This window comes from Triticum dicoccoides, chromosome 4B (genome assembly GCF_002162155.2).
Source record: "Triticum dicoccoides isolate Atlit2015 ecotype Zavitan chromosome 4B, WEW_v2.0, whole genome shotgun sequence".
Classification (NCBI taxonomy): domain Eukaryota; kingdom Viridiplantae; phylum Streptophyta; class Magnoliopsida; order Poales; family Poaceae; genus Triticum; species Triticum dicoccoides.
The window spans coordinates 499,999,371-500,007,064 of record NC_041387.1 but is presented as its reverse complement, the minus strand read 5'-3'; the positions used below and the strand labels follow the sequence as shown (position 1 = coordinate 500,007,064).

The following is a 7,694-nucleotide window of genomic DNA, read 5'->3' as shown; positions in this document are numbered from 1 at the left end:
GGTGGTAGTAGTTGTGCACACGTCCAGAGATCGATGTTTCCTGTTTGACGCTCGTTGCATCGAATAGGCGAGCAAACACATAATAAGATAAGATAGCTCAAATAGCGAGTGTTCTAGGCAGGCCCGTTTAGGGGTAGACCCGGTTCTTGGAACCTCCTGGAAAGTTTTGGTTTGGTTTTCATGCTTACTTTTTATTTATTTATATTATTTTTTCAAAAAAATAGAAAATGCTTTGAAATTTTAAATTTTTTTTGCGTTTTTTATAAATTTTCAAATTATTTAAAACTCCTAGTTTTTCATAAGTATTTAATTTTTAAGATATTTTCCCTTTTAAAAAAATCAAAAATTACAAAAAATGTTTGCCTTATCAAAAAAATCATTGTGTTTTCCTAGAAAATGAAACTGTGTAATAATTTAATTTTTAGATATTTTACCTTTTTAAAAAATTCAAAATTTTCAAAAAATGTTTGCCTTCTCAAAAAATGATTGTGTTTTCCTAGGAAATGAAAGTCTGTTCACATTTTTCCGAAAAATGTCCTTTAGTTTTCACAAAATGTTCCAAGTTTTTTAATATACTAGCAAAAGAGCCCGTGCGTTGCAACGGGAGAGAAAAATTACACTTTGCAAGCTCTAAACCGCATGGACGGCATTAAGGATGTCCGGCAGGGGAAAAGCACCGGACTTCTTCGTCTTTGAAGCTAACCCTATCCGTTTGATGAGCTTCCGCCTTGGAGGATCGCATCGTCTCCACAGGTCCGTGTGCATCATCTCCCAACCACCCAGGCTTGCACTACACGACAATAGCATACTCATCCTACTTCATGCCAGAATTTACGGTTCTATCCCACTCCTTTCTGTACTTGTAGCAAAAAGAATATTGGACTTCCTTTTACCCACATTTTCATGTTCATCATCTTCTGCCTTGCTTTGCTGTTTGCTCAATCAATAGTACATTGATATACAATAAAAGATGGGATAGACTCTTGCCAAAAACTTTAGCTACCTTCTTCGAGAGAGCGCCACCATCAAAGCATGTGCGTTTCAACTGGAGAGAAAACATGAAACCGTTAAGGATCAAACTACCCGTCCCTTGCTTTCTATTGGACGTGTCATGGGTCGTTGGCTAAGCTGCATGATGATCGACCACACCGTCTGTTGTGGTATCTTGAGCCTTGCATCTATGGAGAATAGAGTAGGCTACAACATGTCCATGGTGTCCGAGTGTAAAGCCACAATGAGTGTCGCCATTGGTGTTCTTGTCAACCATCGACCGATTCACAGCCAAGAAAGAGTTGCATCTTATCCATGTTGTCCGGGTGCAGAACGACGATAGAGTTATCATCATTGGTGTCCTCGTCGACTTGTTCCTCTCAAGAATCGTCGTGTAGTACTTCCCACTCAGATTCTTCCTTCTCGGATGCCATATATGCGATTTGGAATAAATGTGTGGCCGGACGGTTCAAAATTAATAGGTCACATGATGATAAAATATTAACGCATCCTGCAGTTTCACATTTATAGTATTTAATATTTTTACACGTATGTATAGACAGTTATATTATTTAATTTTCTTACACATGTGTAAAGTCTCCAATGGTAAATTACATGACTGTACACAAAATTTCAACTACTACAGCTTAATAGGAACATTGTACTTTACCGAAACAAAAATAGGATGAAATAGTTCATGATGGGAATACGTAAATATTGTATGGCATTGTACAGTATCAATCATGGTGAATCTGAATCACGAACATTGCCAAAACTGGAGTTCTCTTCTCCCCTGAAATTAACAAAAAACATAACAATACAACACTTCTCACTCATATTGCCAAACTACTTTCATAAGGCGCAGAGAGCTGCTCCAGTGAGAAAACACACAAAAAGCTTCTACAATCCTGGGAGATCAGCGAAACATGAGAAATACTCAAGTAATAATGAATGATGGACTGAAATGCAAACTGTAGTTCTGCAAGTACGAACATCTATCCTCTTAGATAAATATACATCTATCCTCTTATACAGATAAATATTTTTGCAATCTATCACTTTTTCCCTGAAGCCAAGAATCGAAACAATATGAGGTATTTCTAAACTGACACATACATGTTAGCAAAGCCATGACTGCATGTGAAAGCATATATCTGTAGTTCTTAATTAGCGGCAAGTATGCACTGCAAATTGGAATAATTTCAGGCATTGAATTAAAAAAAGAAATTGAATTGTTAACAGAAAACATATTGCCTATGTTGATCGCCTTTTTTTGCTGTGGTCATGCTCTATAAACTTTGAATATCACACATAATTTGTATTCTATCTCAAACAAAATTGAACAAAAGGTCTATAGCTCATTCCTATAACAAACCCGACTACCATACAGAATAAAAGTCTACAGCAAATTTTGTGAAAAAAGCTAGAAAGTAGAAATCTTACATCTTTTTCAAAGCTCTGGCGTTTATTGGCTTGGAGCTCCTGAACCTGCTTTTCAATACAGTGCAAGTCAAATCTCAGCCTCTTGTCATAGTCATAGTATGATCTCCCCTGAAATCCTCCTCACAGGCCTCCATCTCGAAACCTTCATGGGCTAGAGAAAAAGATAATAAAACATGCCAAACAGATTGAGAAAAGTGACATAATAAGTATCTATTGGAAAGATCGAGCCTAGGATTATCTATTTTTTGCTTCGTTGTGCATTGCATCTGCAGTTGCACAAAAAATTGATCATTGCATTCTTCTAAATCCAGAATGTCCAGTCTTTACAATCTACTCCCTCTGTTCCTAAATATTTGTCTTTTTAGAGATTTTTCAAATGGACTACCACATACGGATGTATATAGACATATTTTAGAGTGTAAATTCACTCATTTTGCTCGTATGTAGTCACTTGTTGAAATCTCTAGAAAGACAAATATTTAGGAACGGAGGGAGTAGCTCATTACAATCATCATACAGGTAAGTTCAACATTGAGAAAAGAAAGAAACAGAAAAGAAAAAAGAGGAATAGGCAAAGAAGAAATTGTTGCTATACTTTTGCTAGAAGATAACCCAGCCTATATGACTACATCGATCTAGGCAAAGATCTTTACCCAACATCCTTCTCTCTAATTATCAAAAATTCATGATTGGAATCAAAACCAAGCAAACTTTCATATTGATCTGCCTACACTTTATACTTTCAACACCAACCGTACATTGCACATTATCCACAATGCAAACTGAAAGATATGCAGTTCTTGTTTGAGAACCGAAGAGATATGCATGCGTATCATAGTACTGAAAGGGGTATATAGAAAAGCTAGTGTTGTGGAAAATCAGAACACAAAATTCGAATTATTTGGTGTGCGAATGGCGCTTACACAATCTGAATCTGATGCCGCTCGGGCTCACTGTTGTAGAAGGTGCAACCGCTACTGAACGGGAACAGCAACCCGGTAAAGAAGAATTGAATACTACATAGAAGACATCATGGAGGGAAATATGATGCACCCAAAAGGCCAAAACAACACCAATTTAACCAATAGCAGAGTTTTGAAAGGCACTCACATACCTAGTTAGTTAGTTATCTAAATTGCATGATGTGTGAGATGTGCCTTCTTGTTTGCACAATCACCATCCATGGAACTTCCTCCTTTCTTGGGTACATGATGATTTCGAATTCATCTTCTGGACCTCCTCGTTGGTGTAAATAAAGATCTTGCACAGTATGCTGCAGAATTCTCTGCTGACAAGATAATATAGTAAATAATAGGAAGAGGATTTATGTTGTATACACATAAAGCAAGCATCAAGTTACAGGGCTTACTCCCCCTCTGTCAGTATACACCATCTGTCATTCTCTAGTGCAAGAGCCAAACTAATGCATTTGTTGGGCGTGCCAGCTTGTGTGTGAATCATCCTCCACGTACAGGCCACCCCCTCCGATCCTCCTCTGAGTCATTGAGTCCATGCGGCTCTATCCGGCCATCCCTGCTGCCGCCGGCTTGCAGGCTCTCGTGGGCCTAGCCAGGGTAGAGTGGAACCATATAGCATTGGTCTGAACCAATGAGAACTGATCAAATGTTAGGCACTGCTAATAAAGGCTGCAGGCCAATTACATGAACACCAATGAGAAATTGCACAAGAATGAATTAACATAGTGGAATTCAGGTAGCCAACTCGAATGGAAAAACTGAAGGACATGGAAAAGCAATGTCATGACCCTTCTAGTCACTAAATTGTTCAGACTCCCAGAGCATATACTAAAGAACATACAGAACTCCCTCTATGAAGAAATGCAAAATATTTGATCAAGACTGTTGCAACTCCTGTACCATTTTTTTGTGAACCTTTTCAAGTTGTTATAATATGAAGACTTGCCATATATATTTTCAGAGCCAACCAATTATGTATACCTTAAGCCAATTAACTACAGAGATGTAGAGTGGAACCATATAGCATTGGTCTGAACCACTAATGCAAACCTTTAACCAATTAAGTACAGAGATTTAGAGTGGAACCATGTAGCACTGGTATGAAAACTTTGTCATACAGCAGTTGTTCTTCTAGATAAAAATTTAGCTAGCTTTATCACCTTTTATTGCTACTTCCAAAATAGTCGATTAAATAATTACCTCTGTGCCATCACCATGAGATTAGTTTACCTTTTCTTATATTTTTCTGTCATACAATAGCTGTTCCTCCTAGATACAAATTTAGCTAGAGTTATCACATTTGATCGCTACTTCTAATTATTGTTTTCCCTCAAGAGCATCTTGTAATGAGGACAGGGGGGTGTTTTAGGCATTGACTTGTTCAGAGCTTATGTAGTAGTTGATGAAAGATGCAAATTGATTACACTGTAGTATGTACCTCAGGTCGGACAAAGTTCCGGCGGACAGTGGAGTACGTGCAGACGGATTTCCGGCGACGTCAACGGTGTACAGCGATGTCAGAAACTTGCGATACGACGATGAGCCAAATAACTGCAGATTATCGCAGAGTTAGAACACACAAGATTACTTAACCTTGCAATTAGAATACAAAGGGTTCACTGATGTCTTTTTTTCTATATGACAGATGCAAATTATCTGGATATGAATTGGGTAGTATTTATTACATTGATTGATGGGACTATAGCAATAACAAAAACTTTCAGTAGCAAGCTACATCTCGTTCTCTATCTAAATGTACATCAATCAGTAGTATCTATATAAATGTGAAGCAATCATACATCAATCAGTAGTATCTATATAAATGTGAAGCAATCAACACTTCTCTCTCTCTCTCTCTCTCTCTCTCTCTCTCTTATCCACAAGAGCAGATCAGTAGGCGTTGGACCATGTCTCTCATCTCTGTTCTCTCTCTCTTTCTAGCAGCAGCGACCAGTAGCAGTTCCATCAATCCCTCTATCTAAATGTGCAGCAATCATCGTCTCTCTTTGCTCTCTCTCTCATTCTCACATATCTCACCAGCAACAGCGTCCAGCATGCCCTCTGCTCTCTCCCTAGAGAGAGAACTCCTCGTCGGCAAGGGCGTATGCCTTACCAGCTCACCCGCCCCACCGCGGAAGCGACCTATCCCCTACACAGCATCGAGGGGAGGGGCGGATTGAGATCAATCACAGAGAAAGAGATGAGGGGAGGAGATCCCATAGGGACGTGAGAAGTGCGACGGGAAACACTGAGGCGGGCTTCTGCTCCAAGTTCTGGGAGGAAGATGGAGGCGAGAGGGACCAAGAAGGAAGGAGGAACGAACCTGGGGCCGCCGGAGACGAGCCGGCGAAGCCCTGCCCGGAACCCTAGCCACGGGGGTGGGGTTGCAAGCGGGCGGTAGAGGACTGGAGCGGAGAATCTGGTCGGAGGGGAGGGAGGCGCGGACCGTGAGGAGCTCGGGGGGCGTGCTGCGCGGCGTCGAAGGTCGCCGGAAGCGGCCGGTGCAGGTGGCGGCGGCGGCGAGGAGTTCGTGGGCGAGAGGGAGAGGAGACGAGCGCCCGTGGTCTGTTTGCTGCCGTATTTTTTTTCCTTTACAAATCTGCTCGGATCACGGGTTGAATACTCCAAAAGATAGGGAGTTTTGTGTAAAACCGAAACGTTTTCCTGGGTAACCACTTAAAATAGGACCGCAGGTTGATTTCGAAGAAACGCGGGGACGTTTTTGCAAAACTACCACGACGGACGACCAGAAGCAGTAGCTGGTTTATTAGTAGGTAAAGAGGTAAAGATAAAAATAAAGATTAAAAAATCAAGTTTTTTCCCCAAAAAACCTCGATCCCCACAGTAGCCACCTCTCGCTTCATTGGCCGGCCCTGTCTTGCGTCAAATAGGGTCCCCCTAGAGATCGTACAGCCCAGCCGAAGGCCCACGAATCATATAATCACGGGCTCACGTTGGCCCAACAAGGGTCGAAACACCGATCTCCTCCTCATCAAGAACAAAAAAATTCCCTAAAAAAAAGTCAAGAACAAAAAAAAGGAAATGCACCTGCATCGAAGGTGAAACCACCATGCCCCTTCCCGTCCGCCGCGCCCACACCTCGCCTGCTCGGCTGCGCTGTATCGACCTCTGCGCGCCCTCTTGGCTCCATGCTCCTGTTCGTGATTCGTAATCTCGCGTGCATGGACATGGATGGTCATGGCCAGACGGCGCCCCTCCCTCCCGCCCGGTCGCCGCTCGCCGCTCCTCGACAAGCGACTTTGTCGCGTCGCTTGCTGGCCGTGCCATCGCATCGCGCGCGCAACGTACTACGGCACTAGTACGTGCGTTCTGCCTGTGCTCACGTTTGCTGGCAGCACGCGTGCAGCTCCGTGGCTTGTGAGCCTGCACGTTGAACAGTGCCTTTCTAGGACCCGATCCATCCTCCCATTCATAGGATCGTGTTACGCTTCAGAGCCTGATTCTTTGGTGGTGGTACGCTTCACTTGCCGATCGTATTCTTCTTGTCCGCGTGCCGTGTGCACACACGCCCAGAGTCCAGAGAGAGAGAGAGAGAGACAACGCCCAGCAGCCGAGAGGCGCTAGAGGATCCAAAGGCCAGAGCGAGTTCCATCTTGGCCCGCCTGTTGGGTTATGTGCTGAGCAATTAACTTCTGCTGCCCCAAAAATCTATTCGTGTGTTTATAAAAAGGGTATTGCTAAATCTCAGTCGAACCAAGTCCCAGTCGATGCTACATTCATAAGATCTTATTACGTGGAGATATGTAAAAAAATTATTTTAAACTTTTTCTCTTTTTCTTTATATGCTATGCCACTTATATAATTGAAACTTGGTTAAGTCTCAGTCAACTGAGATCTACTCAAACCATTATAAAAAACAAAACTAAAACCACTTGCAAAACTGCAAACCCGAAAGAAAAAAAAATCACTACAAACCCGAGTATGTTCATGAATACTTAAAAAGTAAGTTTGCTCGGCATTTGGGCGCAAAGCGACAAAATGAGCTCCGGGTCCTGCATGGGCAGAAATTAGCGACATAGTTCATGTGCGCCAGCACTAGTGCTAAGCAACCTAGTGGCCCCTCGCACAGTATGTGCAATATTGATGTCCAAATGAAAAAAAGCAAAGGAAGTAAAAAACATAAAATATGAGACAAAATAACTGGCCCAAGCCCAACCCATGCGAGATGCGCCTTTGCTCACCTATCTCTCTATTGAAAATTGGGAGCAATTAATAAGCGGGTGCCGCTTCGGGGTTTACGCAGCGTGCGCCGCCACGTGTCAC

General features: G+C 42.2%; 1 long non-coding RNA gene across 6 annotated transcripts; it reads right to left on the bottom strand.

Annotated features, from left to right (window-relative positions):
* Positions 1-1,203: 1,203 nt before the first annotated feature.
* Positions 1,204-6,081, bottom strand: LOC119291105. Of its 6 annotated transcripts, none has more exons than XR_005142210.1 (7): positions 5,734-6,066; positions 4,849-4,961; positions 3,803-4,048; positions 3,548-3,718; positions 3,357-3,449; positions 2,434-2,584; positions 1,204-1,501 (listed from the first exon to the last, which is right to left on the bottom strand). It is a non-coding gene; the product is annotated as an uncharacterized LOC119291105 (long non-coding RNA). The 6 variants fall into 6 exon arrangements; XR_005142208.1 differs by lacking the exon at positions 1,204-1,501 and adding an exon at positions 1,553-1,783 and having other exon boundaries at positions 5,734-6,017; XR_005142209.1 differs by lacking the exon at positions 1,204-1,501 and adding an exon at positions 1,689-1,898 and having other exon boundaries at positions 3,548-3,721; positions 5,734-6,081.
* Positions 6,082-7,694: the final 1,613 nt, after the last annotated feature.